This window comes from Mauremys mutica, chromosome 2 (genome assembly GCF_020497125.1).
Source record: "Mauremys mutica isolate MM-2020 ecotype Southern chromosome 2, ASM2049712v1, whole genome shotgun sequence".
NCBI classification, from domain to species: Eukaryota; Metazoa; Chordata; order Testudines; family Geoemydidae; genus Mauremys; species Mauremys mutica.
In genome coordinates this window covers 135,955,762-135,973,170 of record NC_059073.1, presented here as the reverse complement: position 1 = coordinate 135,973,170, position 17,409 = coordinate 135,955,762, and the positions used below count along the sequence as shown (strand labels likewise).

General features: G+C 46.2%; 1 long non-coding RNA gene across 1 annotated transcript; it reads left to right on the top strand.

Moving 5' to 3' along the window:
- The first annotated feature begins 1,337 nt into the window (after positions 1-1,337).
- LOC123365045 lies at positions 1,338-16,389 on the top strand. Its single transcript, XR_006577405.1, has 3 exons — positions 1,338-1,443; positions 14,240-14,351; positions 15,927-16,389. It is a non-coding gene; the product is annotated as an uncharacterized LOC123365045 (long non-coding RNA).
- The last annotated feature ends 1,020 nt before the right edge of the window (positions 16,390-17,409 follow it).

The following is a 17,409-nucleotide window of genomic DNA, read 5'->3' as shown; positions in this document are numbered from 1 at the left end:
CCTCATCACAAAACCACTGTGTTGTCTAGCACGATAGATGGTCGGTGCTCTGGGAGGGGTAAGGTGATTGGAGTAACGGGAGGCCTACGGCTGAGCAACGAGGGGCATGATTGTCCTGTAGTTTGGGCACAAGCCTAGGACTTGGGAGACCAGCGTTCAAGGTCCTGCTCTGCCACAGACTTCTTATGTGACCTTGGGTGAGCTCTGTGCCTTCATTCCCCATCAGTACAATGGGGCTAAGAGCAATTCCCTGTCTCTCAGCGGGGTGGGGAGGATACCTACATTACAGATTGTGTTGTTCTCTGACACTATGGCTATGGGTAAGTTCTACAGGCAGATAGTGACGTGTTCCTGGGAAGGGGTGTGGTAAGAAGAATTGAAACAGCAAAGGGGAGTGCTGCCGCTGTGGATTGAGAGGCAGCGGCAAAGCTGTGTCTGCAGGAGCCCAGGGTAGGAATAGCAGGGGATGCGGCAGGTCAGGATTGAGGGTGGCGGCTGGAATAAAGGGGATGTGGGGCAGAGTTGGCAGAGCTGTATGGGGAACTCAGGGCTGGAGCATCCCTCTAAATATACAGTGGGCTCAGGAACTCAGAGCATGTGTTGGGATTAAGGTAGAGGGGGGTGGACAGACTGTGGGAGCTTCTCTTTCATGGGTACCTCAGGGAAACCTACAGCCTTTTCCTCCAACTGGTCAGTGGGTCCCAACCTCTCCAGTGAGTGTTCTCTGGACTCCTCTCAAGCCAGGACTTTGAGGAGGTCAGACAGGGACGCAGACTCGGCTGTGTCCTGGCATTGGTCTTGACTCTTGAAATGAAGAGACATAATCACAAAAGGGACCAAATTGAGTCTTGGGAGCTCAGCAGATAAAACTGAATTAAATGGCCAGTTGGTTTGTACTAAACAAAACAAAGTAAGGGACCAGCATAAATAGCTCCATTGCATTGACCTGCCACTGTATTTCTAGGATTCAGAGCTGTCTGCTCCTTCACACCATCTCAGGTCACTTCTTTCATCCTTGCCTCTCCTACACAGGTGAGTTCAGGACAGTTAGTCACCCCGTATTCTTCAGTAGCACAATGTGTTGTCATTTGGGGTCAGGGCTTGAATTCCAGAGGGCCAGGGAAGCGTCATGCTCAGTCATGGTATCAGAGGAGTAGGTGTATCACTCTGCAGTGCCCTCTACAATAATAGGCTAGTGACAGAGTCAACTGCCACCTGGGGAGTTACAAAAAACACTCTCAAGCAGCTGGCTCCAATTACTCAATCCTCTCTGAAGCTGCTGGGAGTGAGAGGGGTCTGGAGTCTTTACAAGCCAAACCCTGCTCATTCCACAAAGAAAAAAGAGAGGCAACACCCAAGAAGCCTGTGTGCTGAAGGACGAGTGTTAAGGAGGAAACAGTTTCAGGAGGGGGCAGGAGGAGAGAGAATCACCTTGGGAAAAAGGTACTGAGTTTGGGGAGAGGTGGGCATGGACTGGGGGCTGCCTTTCTAGGCAACTTTGGACTTGCCTGAGAGGTAACTTATGGGGAAATGGGACTAAAGACTTTGGGTGTAGATGATGATAAACTGAACACTGAACCATTTTCTTTTTTTGAACCATGATAGCTAGATAGAGCTAGAGTGGGTATGCTTATCCAAGCTGCAACTGTGCCTCTAATTGCCATGTAAACATAATCCTGCTGGTGTAAATCTAGTTTTTGTATACTTCCATAGCCGCATTACTGCAGTATGTGAGCACACGGCAGTCTCTAATGTATTTATCTCTCACAACACTCCTGGCTGGAAGGGCAGTGCTTTTATCCACCTTTCACAAGAGAGGACTGCTGCATGCAGACTTAAGCCCAGACTTGTAAAGGTATTTAGGGGCTGCTGTGCTCAGCATTGCCCTGCCTAACTGATTTAGGTGCCTAAATCCAATCAACAATTGATGGGTCTGGGTATAGGTGACTTACCCAAGGTCACATGGGAGCCAGTGGCAGAGTAGGGAAGTGAACCCAGATCTACTGAGCCCCCATGCAGTGCCTTAGCCACATGATCATCTGTTCTTTCCATGCTATGCTGCTATTCTTATCTGTGTTGCAACACTGTTGACCCCAAACTGATTAAAACAGCCTCAGACTGGGTAATTGGAGCATAAGCAGAGCCTACAGTTGTATCCGATTGTGCTGTGTATTGCACTGCCACTTTGCCAATAGACTGTCCTCTGTGGCCTTCATTTCTTGCTGGTCAAGTGCTCTCAACATTCTCATCGCAGCAGCTGTGCTGGTTTTAGGGCCTTGAGAATTAAGCTTTGCATCACTGAGGTTATTTCCAGGTCTTTGCATTATCTGCAAATCACCATCTTCCCCCTCCTCCGATTACTTCTCTAACAATCCTATCTTTAATTAAACTGTCTGGACTTGCTCCTCCATCAGTTCCTTTTGTTGATAATTTTGCGGGCACACTAAGACTGACACTTTCATCTGAACTTCTGTGGTTCATGTGAGAAAAAACACCTTTCCCCTGGCTGGCCATTCTGTTTTCCTGCAGCGAGGGCAAGGTGAGGGGTTGCAGCATTGTGGTACCAACCTAATCACCCATTGCCTCAGCTTCTGGTTAGAGAAGTGTTATATCCTTGGGGCAGCCGGTGTAGGAAGCAATCACTTGAGGCCAGAGAGCAGGCAGCTAACCAAAACCTCCATTTTATTTACAGATATACAGAGAGCTCACTCAGCCGGTTGAAACCGGTTGAGCTAACCCATAATAATCTAACTCAGTTGCCATAGCAACAAAAACCATGACAACCAAATACACAACAAGAAGGAACAGGGATGTGATATTGGGTGTGTTTCTCAAAACCCCAGCTCCTGGAGTCCTGTAAATCTGGGAGAATCTCAGCTTCCATTTTGAAGAGTAGAGTATGTTTCTAGTCCTTATGGTTGCAGGGAGAAACTTGAAAATGTGACCTCACGGGTTTAAAAGCCAAAAGATAAATAAAAATCCAGAATTTTTTTTTTTTTTAAAGGCAGCCCTGCAAGCCTGATGTTGCTGTTCCTACCTGCACATGATGTTCACTCTGGGCCAAATCAATCCCTGGCATAGCCGGATTGACTTCAGTAGTTACACGAGGAGTGAGTCATGCCCTCTGACAAAGGCTTTTTTTCCGCCACTCCTTTCAGTTCCTGAGCTATAGTGCTAGCACAAAACACGTTCTCTGAGCAGCTGCAGTTCCAAACACCCCATATTGGTCCAACTGAGATCTCGTCAAGAGACTTATGTTCAAGAATAAATAGCTCAGCATAGGAGCCTTAGGCAGTGAAGGGGTCTTGAAAGGAAATAGGGCTGAACCAAAGGGAAAACTCAACAGAGTTTGTTTATAATCCTGTAACAAAGGAGGGGGGGGGAGGAATCTTTGTGCAGAATAGACTGGAGGAAGCAAAGAGCTGGAAATAAAGCATTTTCCCTACCCCTTTATCCTTAAATAAAAAGCTTCAGAACAAAGCCTCTGTACAGACCAGAATTAGCCCTTTTGCAGTTAAACAGAAAGCAACCAGCTAGTGCAGGCCTCATGCCGACGGCCCTTTGGCGCTGTGATTTCAAAGCATCCATACGCAGTGTATGAGTGGCCACCTTACCAAAGCATCAGTTCACCGTTGGAGGGCAGAAGGGTGCCTTTCCTAGCTATCTGTGGTACTTATATGGGCCCTATTATGGTAAACTGAAGTCCCAGTCTAGTGGTCTAACCCCAAATCTTTCCTTTCCTTTTTCTTTTCCACAATGCTTAATGGCTGGAGAGTTGGATACCTTCTAAATGTGGGGTGAGGGTGGAGAAGTCTGGTAGCAAATTTTATACCGAGGGTATTTTAAAAAGCAAATAGGCTATTGATAAAGAGGAGAGAAGGACTGGGATTGTTGCCAACTCTCACAATTTTTATTGAGTCTTGCAATAGTTGTTTTTTTTTCCTTAAAGCCCCAGTTCCTGGAGTCATGTGACTGTGAGAACTGCAGCTTTCACTTAAAAAAGAAAAACAAGGGGCAGATCCTTGGTGTAAATCCTATGACAATTTATACCAGCTGAGGATTTTCTCCCAAGTGTCTACTCTTCCTGGCTTTGAAGAAAAGCGTGAAAATGTAAACCCTCAAGGCTTTTTCAAAAACAAACAAACAAAACCATACCCCAAAATACTAGTTTTAAAATCTCATGATTTGGGGGCATAATACACAATGTTTGACTGCTTGGGATTGGTGGTGCTTGGGATTGTTATCTCTCTTCTAAAGTGCATGGGAATTATGTGAGTACAGCACAGATTTCCCCAGCCCTTTGGGTAGCCTGTCCTGTAGCTTGTCCTGGATTCACAACTGTTGGCCTTGGTTCTCGGCTCCTTTGTTTCTTTAGCTCTCATACTTGGATGCCAAGTGAGCGCATGCACCAACTGAGTGTAGAGGTCTTCTCTGTCACACTAATAACCAATTATCATGGACAGGAATAGGCTTAAGATTTTAACTCCTTTTCAGGATTCAATTAAGTACACAGGTGCCTGGGCCTGGGCCTCACTTCTGAACAGTCTGAATTCTCTCTCCTAAACCCTTCAAATCCAAAAAAAGCAATAACTAACTGCAGCTCAACTTCTGTGCTGGCAAGAAGAAACTGAAATTCCTTTTGTACCCAAGGGCAGTCTAGCTGCTTGCCGTTCCCTGTATTTATGGAACTTTATATCATTTTCTCATAGCTGTCAGTTTCAAGGGATTTTTAAGTTTTATTAGTGATTGGCTCTTAGGGTATGTCTACACTGCAATAAAACACCTGCAGCTGGCCCATGTCCGCTGACTGGGGCTTGGGCTGCAGACTATAAAACTGTAGTGTAGATGTGCAGGCTCGAGCCTGGGCTCTGGGACCCCATGAGTGGCTCCCTGTTTGAACTTGCCTACTCCAGGAAGGCAGTTGTGGGTCAGTGCCCAGAGCTGGGAATCAGGACACCTGGATTCTCTCTCTCTTACACAGTCAGTAGATGAAGGGTGGGGTAGGGGCTAGGTGGCTAGCCTTGGACTTGGATTAAATTCCTTGCTCTCACATCCAGTTGTGTGACCTTACACATGTCACTTAGCCTCTCTGAGTCTTGGCTCCTTAGCTGTAAAATGGGGATAATAGTGCTTCCCTGTCTCCCAGGGGTACAGCTTGTGAGGCTCAGATACCATGCTAACAGGGGGCCATAGAAGCTCCTTGGGCCAGTCAGTTGGCTGCTCTGGGGATCAGTTTCCACATCTCTAAAACAAGGATGAAAATAATACCCACTTTTCAAAGTGTTTGGAAATCTGCAATCATTATATAAGTACCAAGCATTTAATTCTTTCTAGGGGTGGATCTCAGCACTGCAGCCAGGAGCGGCTCTAGCTTTTTTGCCGCCCCAAGCACAGCAGGCAGGCTGCCTTCGGTGGCGCACCTGCGGGAGGTCCACCAGTCCCACAGCTTCGGCGTACCCGCAGCCGAATCTGTGGGACCGATGGATCTCCCGCAGGCAAGCCGTCGAAGGCTACCTGACTGCTGCCCTCGCAGGGACCGGCAGGGCGCACCCCCGCGGCTTGCCTCCCCAGGCACTTGCTTGAAGCGTTGGTGCCTGGAGCCACCGCTGACTTCAGCCATTGAGATTGTGGCCCCATTACGCTAGATGTTGTGTGTCCACAGAGTAAGACAGTCCCTGCCCTTAGGAGTTGGCAATTTAGTAGTCAAGACAGATGAAGGCAATACTGTATTATGACCCCTGCATTACAAATCGGAAACTGAGGCAGAGAGGAAGCAACTTGGCTGATGTCGCATGAAGTCTGTTGCTGAGCTGGGACTTGCACCAAGATCACCTGTTTACTAGACAAGTGCATTAAATACAAGCCATCCCTCTTCTTGAATCCAGAAGCTGCTACAGGCTGATCAGACTTTTGGAAACTTATTTAGTTCCCTTGACTACAGTTCTATAAAATCCTTGAGGTTACCAGGAGCATTTGAACAAGGTGCCTTTTAAGAAGGCCAGGGTGGACTAAATAGATGCTAATTTAGTTACACTTACGAATAACTGACTCCCCAGCTCCTATAAGCCAGGATACCTTGCGGGTCCCAAGTTAACCCTGCAAAAACAGGAGAAGAACTTTAATTGAAAAAGAGAGCACAGCTGCTAGCAGAAGAGAGGATTTGTTTCTTTTATGGTTCTATTAAGATAATGCTAGAAATGGCGCCTTGGCTGTTGTAGCAGATTCTTATTTAAATCTCTCCCTCCTTTAAATAAAGGGAATATGACTCCTTTGCAATGTTTTTCAATGAGCGTAGGAATTTTTTGCGTATTGTAATTGATTTATTTTGTAATGCAATATTGTCTAACATTCACAGACTCATTTGACTAAATTATTCATCAGCATTTTTTTTTAAATAATGCAGCAATGTTCTCTTGCAAATTCCACTTTCATTTCTTGCTTCTTGGGCAGGGGATGGAAAATAATATGCAGAGGGGAAGGGGAGTAAATCTGTCTTGTCTTGCTCCAAGTTAACTGCAGTGTTGTAGCTGTCATGGTCCCACACAGAAGAAGAGGAGAGCTCTGTATAGCTTGAAAGCTTATCTCTTTTGTTAACAGAAACTGTTCCACTAAAAGGTATTCCCTCACCCACTGTGTCTTGCTCCAAGTTCAGAATGACTTACCAGCTGTGGGATTTAAGATTAGTTAATTAGGCAATTACTAGAACCCATATTTAGGGTCTGATCTAATGGCACCACTCCCACTATCCTTGCTGTGTGGTGGAGTATTTGGGGGGCTCCTTTTCCCAGCAAACTCAGGGCAAAATCTGGCCCCTTTGAGGTTAGTGGCAAATCTTCCACTGACTTCAGTGGAGCAGGATTTGGCCCCATGGAGTTTGTGTTCTCTTGCTTATGCCATTGTGACTCCACTGGCTTCAGCAGAGTTACTCCTCTGGCTGAGAGCCTTGAAAGCAGCAGGAGAATCTGGCGACGGGAGTCCTTTGTCTGAAGAGAAATGTAAAACCACGGCCCTGCTATTGCTGACCCCTGGAAGAGCTGAGACTGCATGAGGTAGGCAAGAGTGAGGAAACTAAAATCCGGGCAAAGACTTCCCACCTCTACCTATCGTTAATACTGGCTGGGATTTTCAAAGGTGCCTATGGGAGTTATGTGTCTGATTCTTTGAAAGTGGATGGGATTTTAGAGTGGGAGGGTCAAAAGCACCTACGTGACCATTGGGGATTAGGAACTTTTGAAAATCCTCCCCATTGGGTGTCTAACTCTCTTGGGATCATCTGAAATTCTGTCCTGTTAATTCTTAGACTCAGCTAGAGATCAGGGTTCTGAAACACTGCAGCTGAAGCTTCAGCTACTTCTTGTAAAACTCCAGCAAAAATAATTGGATTCTATTCATTCCCTCTGGGGCACCTGGCATTGGCTGCTGTCAGAAGACAGGATACTAGGCTGGATGGACCTTTGGTCTGACCCAGTGTGGCCGTTCTTATTCTAGGCAGGTACTTTTCCTTCCCTTATCACATCATACATGAGCATCTCCCAGTTGTGCATTAAGCAATGTGACTAACATCTGTCATGTGTTTCATTCCATCTCCTCCTTTCATAGGGGGAGAACCGTGTGTGCAGTTAAGTGTTTTGTTTTTGTGGACTTTTTTTTAGTGTGTGCACACTACTATGTGTGTTCATTAGAGAAGGCCAAGTCAGAACTATGCCATGCATTTGGAGGCGAAGGTGGTGAGTGAGATCTGTGATGATCCTTAGTTTCTGAGGGAGTTTGTTCCATGGTATTGAAGCAGCACTAGACAAAGCTGTCTCCTGCACAGTTCTCCCTGTTCTGTGGAGCCCCTTCAATAAACAGTGGGAGGAGAGCTTGAGAAGAGGCATAGAGATGGATTTTTCAAGGCAGAGTTATGAGAAATGCTTTCTTTCTGGCTCTTTTGAACTTGCATAGTGTTAGAAATCCCAGTGGCAAATTAAAGGAAGGGAACAAGGTGTTTTGCCTTTGATTCAAAGAACTACGTTTGGTTTTTTTTTTCAATTTTATTTGAAGTAAATAGAGAGCAAGATTTGATTCTGAATTTGTTTAGTTTAAGGGAGGGTGAAAATCTTGCTCCGACTGAAGATGGGACATTGTATCTTCCGCTTTCCAGTTAGGGACTGCATGTGACTTAAGCATCTAGTGTTAAAGGGAGGAATGGACAGGGCCCCATGCGCTTAGAAAATGGGCAAAACACACTAGTCTTCCATTAAAGATGTGTTCTCTCTCTCGCTCTCTCTGCATGCGCTACAAAGAAAGCGTGCAGAGCTCTCACTTAATTTGCATTCCTGTGTAGCAGTTACTGTTTTCAAGTCCCAGGATGTGATGCTGATGAAAGACAGTTAATTCAATTTCTACAGAGAAATTGATTAATGGACTGGATTAAAATAAATCCCTGGTGTCCTGGGTCCCTGCAAAGCATACCAATTCCACTTTATCTCCCAGGTCCCTCCTTCTCGCCTGACACTTTGACAATGTGTTTGGGAGAAAGAAAAGAAAAGGGATCGAAAGGAAGTTTTTAAAGAAGAGGAGGAGAGATGAACACTGGCAGATTAATGATAAAATACATCTCTATATTTAGTTAGCTTGATTAATATTTTTAAAAGAATTTCCTGTTGCCTATATACTAATCTTGGATTTGTTCTAGCTACTTCCAGTGGATTTTCAGAAAGGGTATTTAATATGCATTTGCAAGAGACCGAGTTCAGGGACTTGGGAACCGAGGACAGAGACCTTTGCTGCCACTCTGGGTACATCTCCGCTGCATGGCTAGCAATAGCAACATACATGTGGCAGTATGGACTTCAGAATGAGCTATACAAGCATGCCACAGACTCTGCATAACTACTCCTGTTGCTAAAGGTAGTGCCACCATAGCCACACTGCTAATTTGAGATGTGCTACTGCAGGCAAAGCTAGCCTGGGCACATCTCAAATTAGCAAGTTGCAGTCACTCCTTGGATTTCAGTCTAGAGATACTCGACGTGTGCGGTTTAAATCCAGCCCCAGTTGGGGAATAGTGACAGACCATCCCTTTTGGAGGTCCATATAATTGATGGTTTCAATCCAATACCTTGAACAGCTGTCCACATCACACAAGCCCCCCCACCTTCCATAACAATTATCTATCTTTGTGGGGAGTTTCTGCAGGGATGCCAAGAAATGAATGGGCCAGTGAGAATGACCCGCTTGGTGGCAGTATGTTGGCAGAGCAACACATGGCAGAAACTTGCCCTACTGCTGCTCATGCTGAACCCTATTTCAGCTAAGCCACATGCTTAGGTCTTAACACACCTAAACAGGACAACTCACCTGCGTGGATACAGCTATACCAGTATGAAGGTTCTTAGATGGGAATCAATTTAGACCAGTATAGGGAGGGGAATAAGTGATATAACTATACTCTTATAGCTGCATCCACTTTAGTGTTTGTACTGGTATAACTACTGCTGTTTAAAAAACAATGCCTCTAAATAGAATAGCAAAGGGTGTAGTAGGGTAGAAAGGCTGGTCCAGTGGCTGAGATGCTAGCCTGGAATATGGGATACCTGCCTTTAACTCTCTTCTGTCACTGACTTTTCTATGTGCCCTTAGTCAAGTCATTTAGTCTCTTTCTGCCTCAGTTCCCCATCTGTACAATAGGGATAATAGCACCCCCATGCCTCACAGAGGTCTTGTGAGGACACATTTGTAGGCATAGTTTGATGTCTATATTTGGGGGGTGGGGCAGCTCCAGTCAGGGCAATTGGCTCTGTGTGTGTGTGGGGTGGGGCAAATTCCATGCCTGCCAGATGCTTGCAGTTTTGGGGGCAATGCCCCTCCCTGCCTCCTCCCCCCCTCCAACTACACCAATGGATATATATGATGGTAGATATAATAGGGCCATACGTACCTAGCTAAATGTGTATCAGCAGATCTGGGGGAAGGTGGCGGGCTGGACTAGCGGGGCGGGGGGAGGGCTGCAGGACCCTAGCGAGGTGCCTCAGTAGAACTGGCTGGGGCTTCTGCCAACTGGGATTGTAGTACATTGGCAGAGCTGAGTGGGGAGCTTGGCATCAGAATGGCAAGTAGGGTTTGATGGCTGAGACTGAGGTGCCTGACATCACCTCTCTTGACCCTACTTTGACAAGCCTTAAAATTCACCCGTGACTTCTAAGTACTGGAACCTAAGAGGTGAGCCAGGATGGGAGCAGTGACAAGCTAATCTGGCTGAGTTTCTCCAGACCTTGTTGGGATCTGTCCCTTTACCTGCACAATGTCATGGTGGTCAGGTCAGCTCTCCCCAAAATTTGAAAAAGTCATCAAGAAAAGCCCTCAACCAGTGTCTTGAAGATGTAAAAGTATTAGGGACTCCACCTCTTCCAGAGACCAAAAGGGTTAAATCATTCAGGATGATGGGGTGGGGTGAATTGCTTTCAATTAAATGCTTCTTATATACTTTTCAGCTACACAAGCCAAAGTGCTACAGGTTCTTTTTAACCTGTCTCTTGGACGGATCTGCTCTCTTTGCTCCTCTTAGCTTTTGGGCCATGCAACCCTGCAGGAAAGGCCTCTGCTCCCGATCTCTTCCTCGCTTCCTGCATGAGCACATCCTTGTGGGCTTGCTCTGATCTGCTCACAGCGCTGCTTTGCATACAGAAAATCACTGGGCATGAGCAATTTGTCAGCTGAAAGAGGCTTGAAATAGAACATATGTGGTACATCTTGCATTCAAATTCAGCAGGCTTCTTGCATAGTCCATTGTGCCTTCTCTAACAAACACCACAGAGCTGTTTGTGCGTGGCCTAGATTTTCAATCACCTCTTTGATTCCTTAGCAGAAGTATTGTGTGTTGCTGTGTTTCATCTACAGCAGGGTACCAGGTACCCAGGTGTGCTGCTGCTTTCTTCTAATGCACGGCACTTCGAGGCAGCTATTACACACTCGAACAGATGGCAAGGGCTTTTACGGCTAAACCGGTACTGCAATTTCAGCCTTTTAGGGTGCTCTCCAAACCACAGAATTGTAGCCAATGAGGAAGATGCTAAGGATCTGGTTTCAGTAATATTCTGCTGTTGAGGCTGTAGGGCATCATTCTTTGACTCTGTCTTGAAGAAAAAATTCATCATTTATGGGCGACTATTTGATAATAAACTCTTGCTTTCCAAGTGCTAGCATAATAGTGGCTTCTCATATGATCGCTGTTGAAGGTATCTGTGCCTCACCAGGATTTTGTAGTGACCAAAGCAGAGAGACATACCTCCCAGAATCCATCCCAGGTGTCCCAGTGAGCCCAGGTTATGCTGGGACAGGACTTTGGGGTCTTGCTCAAGGGCTGGGTGGAAATCCATGCAGTGCACGTAAAAGCCGCACACTTCTTGAGTGTGGGGTTCTGTCCACTTGTAACACCGACAGACCCCGCTTGTTAGCGGGCAGGATTGAACCTGGGACCTCTGGAGCTAAATGCCGTATGGCTGTTAGCTAAGGCTGTATAGCAGACTCGTTAAACTCTCTTTAAGTGGTCTCTGTGCCACTAGGTGAGACAGAACACCACACCCAGGAGGTGTGTGGGTTACATAGGCATGATCAATAAGGAGTTGCATATCTTGAGTCTGATTATCTTGGGAGTTTGATAAGGCTGGATGGAAACAAAGTATTCTTTTTTTGGGGGGGCGGGAGCTGAGGTTTTGAATGTCTTTGTTCTACATTGGAACATACACAGACACACACTCCAGAGCTCCCACATCCCAGATGAGTGCTCTAATCACCAGGCTATTTGCTGGACTTTGGTTTTGACTAGAAATTGCATTCTGGACCTGAGAAACCTTCACAAAAAACAGCATTTCTGGGTTGGGGCAGGGGAATGGAGGGGTGGGTGGAAGTAAACAGAACTTCCGACCAGCTCTAGAGTTTGCACATGGGCCTTGTTTGTCCCATCACCTCAGTGGGTGTTACACTGGAGTAAGAGCCAACCGCAGGGAGCTCAGGGTTTGGCCTGGTGAGGTGAACTCAGTGGGAGTTTTGTTGAGTAATGAGAGAAGGGACTGCAGGGTTTCTGGTTATTATAACTTGACTGAAATGGGATTCTGAAGCTTCTGCTGGGCTAAAATCTAGACATCCTCTCTGCAGTCCTTAACTGGGCAAATTGCCAAAGAATTGCATGAGTAAGGCTATGTAAGATTTGGCATAAAACATTAAATAAGGACCTGAAATACCACAGTGAGTGGAATAGGGTAAGAACCTAGGTTAGGGTTAGCCCACTGAGGATTCTTTGTGCGTAAGGACTCCAAATGACATGAAATATAAATTAATCCCATGATAATGGCTTATTGAGTTTTGGATGGCAGTCATGCATGCAATGCTGCCCTGAGAGTCCCAGGGCCACTTTGTGCAGTCATTCATATCCATACCAAGTGAATATGAAGTGTCACCATTCTGGCCTGGTAGCATGTTACATCTGCTTTGCATTTCCATTGGATTGGCAAATGACTGCATACTGTGCAGGAGAGTCAGGCCCACCGAGTACTGCTGGGTACCTAGTATGGTGATCTGTGATCACTCAGCGCTTATGGTGCTTGCAAGAGCTCTGCTTTATCGGTGTCTGGCTCTAGCTAGCGGAGTATAGCAAGATCTTCTCGGTGTACTGTCTGGACTTTGTCGGCCCTTTAAAGGTACAGTCCCCAATCCAGCATTCAGGATGCGTCTACGCTGCAATCTGCGGTGTGATTGCAACTTTGGTAGACGCACCCGTGCTAAAAATAACCGTGCGGGTGCAGTGGCACAAGCTGCATTGCAGGTTGTACAGACCCGCTGGGGACTCTACTCTAGGTACGTACTTGCATTGCTTGCCTGTGCCACAGTGTCTTCACTGCTATCTTTATCTGTGCTATGCTAGCATGGGTGTGTCTGCCTAACAATCCCCCCAGGTTGCTGTATAGACAGACCCTCCAATGTCTTGAGCCAGGTCTTGCTATTTGCACTCCAAGGGATGAAGCAGCTTATTTTGGCAACATAGTGCATCTGTAGGAGCTTCATGAGCTGACCTGTCTCCGCAGCTCCTCGCTGGCTCTCTCTCGCGGCAGTGTTAGATTGCTCTCTGCATTCAGCCCACCTCGCCATAGTGAGGTTCTCACCAGGGATGTGCTTTTACTGGAAAATTTGAGGAAGCCACTTGGCAATTTTTTTTCCTCTCTAACTGCATGTTTTACCCTCATTAAATGCACTTGGGGGACAAAGTGGTGCCAGAGCCCCTGTTTAGGGTCAAATATTCCACACAAAAGCTGAGGGGAAGGGATAGCTCAGTGGTTTGAGCATTGGCCTGCTAAACCCAGGGTTGTAAGTTCAATCGTTGAGGGGGCCACTTGGGGATCTGGGGCAAAATCAGTACTAGTGAAGACAGGGGGTAGGCTTTGATGACCCTTCAGGGTCCCTTCCAGTTCTAGGAGATAGGTATATCTCCATTATTTAAAAAAAAAAAAAGCTGTCAGCTTCTGAAAAATATATACCCCCTCTTCTTTCCCTCCCCCCATCCTTCTGGTTGAACTAAACAATCTATTCTAAACATCTAGTCTTGACCTAAACTGCAGGTGGTGGAGTGGCTGGCTTCCCAGTGAGTGAGAGTGTCTGTTGCAGACCAGGAAGCTCAGATGAGAGGAGCAGATCCTTCAGTTCTTTTCTAGCTAAATGGTTCCACTTGCCTTGGTCACCAATCCCTGTTCCATTTCTCCCTCTCACATTCTAAAGAGAGCTTCCTCCTTTCCCCTATTTTTAAATGTTCAGCATTATTAACATGGGAAACAGGCGACTGACAGCCCCCAGGCATGAGGCAAAATGACGTCCGCTGTCCTGCTGCTGTTAAGGAATAATTCTGAAACAAGTGGGAGTTGGCTTTCAAAAGCAGAAAGCTCCCAACAGTAGCTCTTGTTTCCTGGAAGCTAATTGAATTTAAAGGCACTGTGGAAAGCGGGGAGGAAAATGAGCATGAAGGAGAGTGAACAGAAGCAATTTTCCCTTAGAGTGAGGGGTAGCAAGCTGATACAAAGGAACCCACTACGGAAGGCTTGCTTTTGTGAGCTATACCCAGGTGATCCTAGCCAGTGGCCTTTACCCTAGGCTTCCGAGGAAGGCAACCCCCCTATTTACCCTCCTCCCCCCCAAAAAAACCCCACAAGGGCCCTTACCTTCTCACCTGGGGGAAATTCCCTCCTGATCCTGAATCTTTCTATTACAGTAGCACCCAGAGGTTTTGTGCTAGGCGGCATTGTGCTAGGTAACGTTCACACATCTAGCAAGAGACAGTCCCTGGCCCGGAGAGCATGCTATCGAAATAAAGACCACGAAAGGTTGGTAAATATTGTCATCCCTATTTTACAGTTAGGAAACTGAACCCCACATTAAATATTTGCCCAAGGTCTCACACCATTTGTGCAGAGCTGGGAAACGAATAAAGACTGCTCCACATCTGTGCTTTAATCCTGAAGCCAATGCTATAGCCAGCCATCAAATGCTGTGATTCGTGTGCTCATGTACACATACTTGTGCTAGCACGAGTAGAAATCATGTAACTACAGTAGCACGGCAGAGCCACGCAGAGTAAAACACTCACTGTTTTCAGCTAGGTACTGTCACAGCTGCGCTGCTATTTTAGGCTCACGCTAGGTCTCATGCTGGTATGTGTACACAGATGGGAATTGCACTCCTCACTCATACTGCAGGCATAGGTCATAATATCTGTCTTTATGCCATGCCTGGACCATTGCTACCAATGCTGGACTGCTAACAGTCTGACTGTTTTTCAGCCACTTTGTCCCTTTCAAACCATTTAGCACCCTTTTGTCCTTGGATTCCAAAACAAAGGTACCATCCGACAGGGCCATGTGTCTGACAGGCTGTCAGAGCCAGCCAGGCCTTCATTTTAATCTGAGGGTTGTCTTTATTTTTTTTATGTTTGACTGGAAATTAGATTGAGATGATTTCAGCTAAAGTGGCTTTTATTGAAGCTTTCAGGAAACGTAAATGTCATCAGTCCTGTCAAAAAGAGACGCAGGAGAAAATAACAGGGCTAAACACAACCAGAGACTTGCACAGGGGCTGCACAAACTTGGTAATAGCTTTGCTTTTATGGGTCCTTTACATGGGTTTGTGTATGTATGAAGCCTGGGTTCTCTTCAGCTCTGCCAGAGACTTGCTGTGTGAACCTTGGTCAAGTGACTTAGGGTACGTCTTCACTACCCGCCGGATCGGCGGGTAGCAATCGATTTCTCGGAGTTCGATATATCACGTCTCATCTAGACGCGATATATCGAACCCCGAACGTGCTCCCGTCGACTCCGGAACTCCACCGGAGCGAGTGGCGGTAGCGGAGTCGACGGGGGAGCCGCAGACGTCGATCCCGCGCCGTGAGGACGGGTAAGTAATTCGAGCTAAGGCACTTCGACTTCAGCTACGCTATTCACGTACCTTAGATCGACGACCCTCCCCTAGTGTAGACCAGGCCTTAGGCTTTTAAAAGATATCAGACACTCATTGCCTCCCATGGTTCTCACTGAAAGTGGCTGCATGAGCATCTGATGCTTCATCTCTCTGCCACAGTTGCCCTTCTGTAAACTGGGGATGATACTGTGTTTTTTCTCACCCTTTGTCTCGTAGACTTTTCAGGACTGGGCCTCTTACTCTGGGTTTCTACAGCACCTAGCACAATGGGGCTGTTCTCAGTGGGGCATGTAGGTGTTACTGTAATACAAATAATGACATAGTGACAGATAACAGGCCAGATCCATGGAGCTACAGAGATGTACACTAGTGGGTGATCTGTACCAAAGACGAGACAGCAGATGTGAAATTCAAGGGTAGATTTTTTTTTTTTCGCTTTTCTTCATCCCACCTGTGACCCAACAACTTCTCAAATTTCCTTTCAGGTGACTTTGGTCTTGGAGGTCAAAAGCAACCAAGTCTAGTCAGCTGCTTTGATTTGTCTGTTTCCAGTGGACAGAATTGAAAAGTGGAGACATGACATTCAGAGAACAAAATTATTATTTTTTCAAAAAAATCATGAGGATGTTTGTCCACCCAGCTGCACCTGAGCAGCTTAAATTTCTACATGGATTTGTGGATGGATTCGTTTTAAAGGAATTGTAAAGTGCACAGAGTTATTGTACAAACCAGGTCTAATAAGCATGTAATTAACTACCCTGGAGTTAAATGTAATTGCTCTCTAAACACACCACCATTTTTACACATCCCTGAGGTCACCTGGAAACTAGATTTGAAGCTGTCAACTGGTTTAAAGATTAGTCACCATGTAAGCTGAGGTTTCTAACTTTCCCATAAGGCTCCAATTTAGGAGACAGAAATAGCTCAAGAGTTGCCCTCTGATTTACCCTGAGCAACAGACTAAAGTTACAATGTAATTACAAAGTTAGCCTTTCAAACAAATGCAATGCCAGATCTGCATTGGCATGGAATGTTTGGTTTACTTTTTTTACTACATTTCTTTCTCTTCCTTTCTGAAATAAATGGGACTTAGGTACTTTTGAGAATCCCACGAGGCACCTATCTGAATCTCTAAGTGCCTGAATACCTCTGAAAATCTGTCCCTATGTGCCCATGTCACTTGTGAGAATGGGATTTAGGCTCTTAATGCACTCTTGGGATTTTTACCCCGTGACTTCTTGCTTATATTGGCAAGTACCATCACAATCTTGAAACAGAAATAAGGCTGCCATTGCGAATCCAGTATGGGTCTGTGGTGACCACATGGTACCTGTCCGGTGGCCTATGTGAAAAGAGTGTGATAGAGTCTGTTCTTTAGGGGACAGGTAACCATATCTCAAACCCATTCATTATGATTGGTGCTGCTGTTGAGGAGTCTGGCCACATTCACGAAGTTCTTCCCTACCCTCTAGGTGTGGTCTCCCTGGAGCAAGGTTTAGCTCCCAAATTGCAGAAGCTTGCTGTACCGTTGCTGTGGTTAGACTTGTTCTCTGCAGAGGACTAGTCTCCAGAGCATGCAGTGTGGCCTGTCTCACCAGCATGACATGCACAAAGGAGAAAGAAAGTTTCCTTACAACTCAAAGTGGCAAAGTGCCAGTCGGTGCTGAGAGGAAACCCCTGGTGGGGACACTTTACCCCTGCCTATGCTTTCTCCTCTATGCTGTACATGTGACTTCTTAGCCATCTTTATTGCAGGTTAGCAGCATTTCACAGATGGCGTCAGATGGGCACAGGCTGATGTTTCCTTTGCCTCCATGCACTCTGGCTCTCCGTGGACTTTGGGGAGCTCTTGCATTCAATCTCAGCATGTACATCCTGAAGGTATCATGGGATTTCATTTTTGCCTATCTGCTAGTAGCCAGAATCGATGTCCAAGCAGTTCTCCTTCCTGCTGCGGCAGCAAGCCAA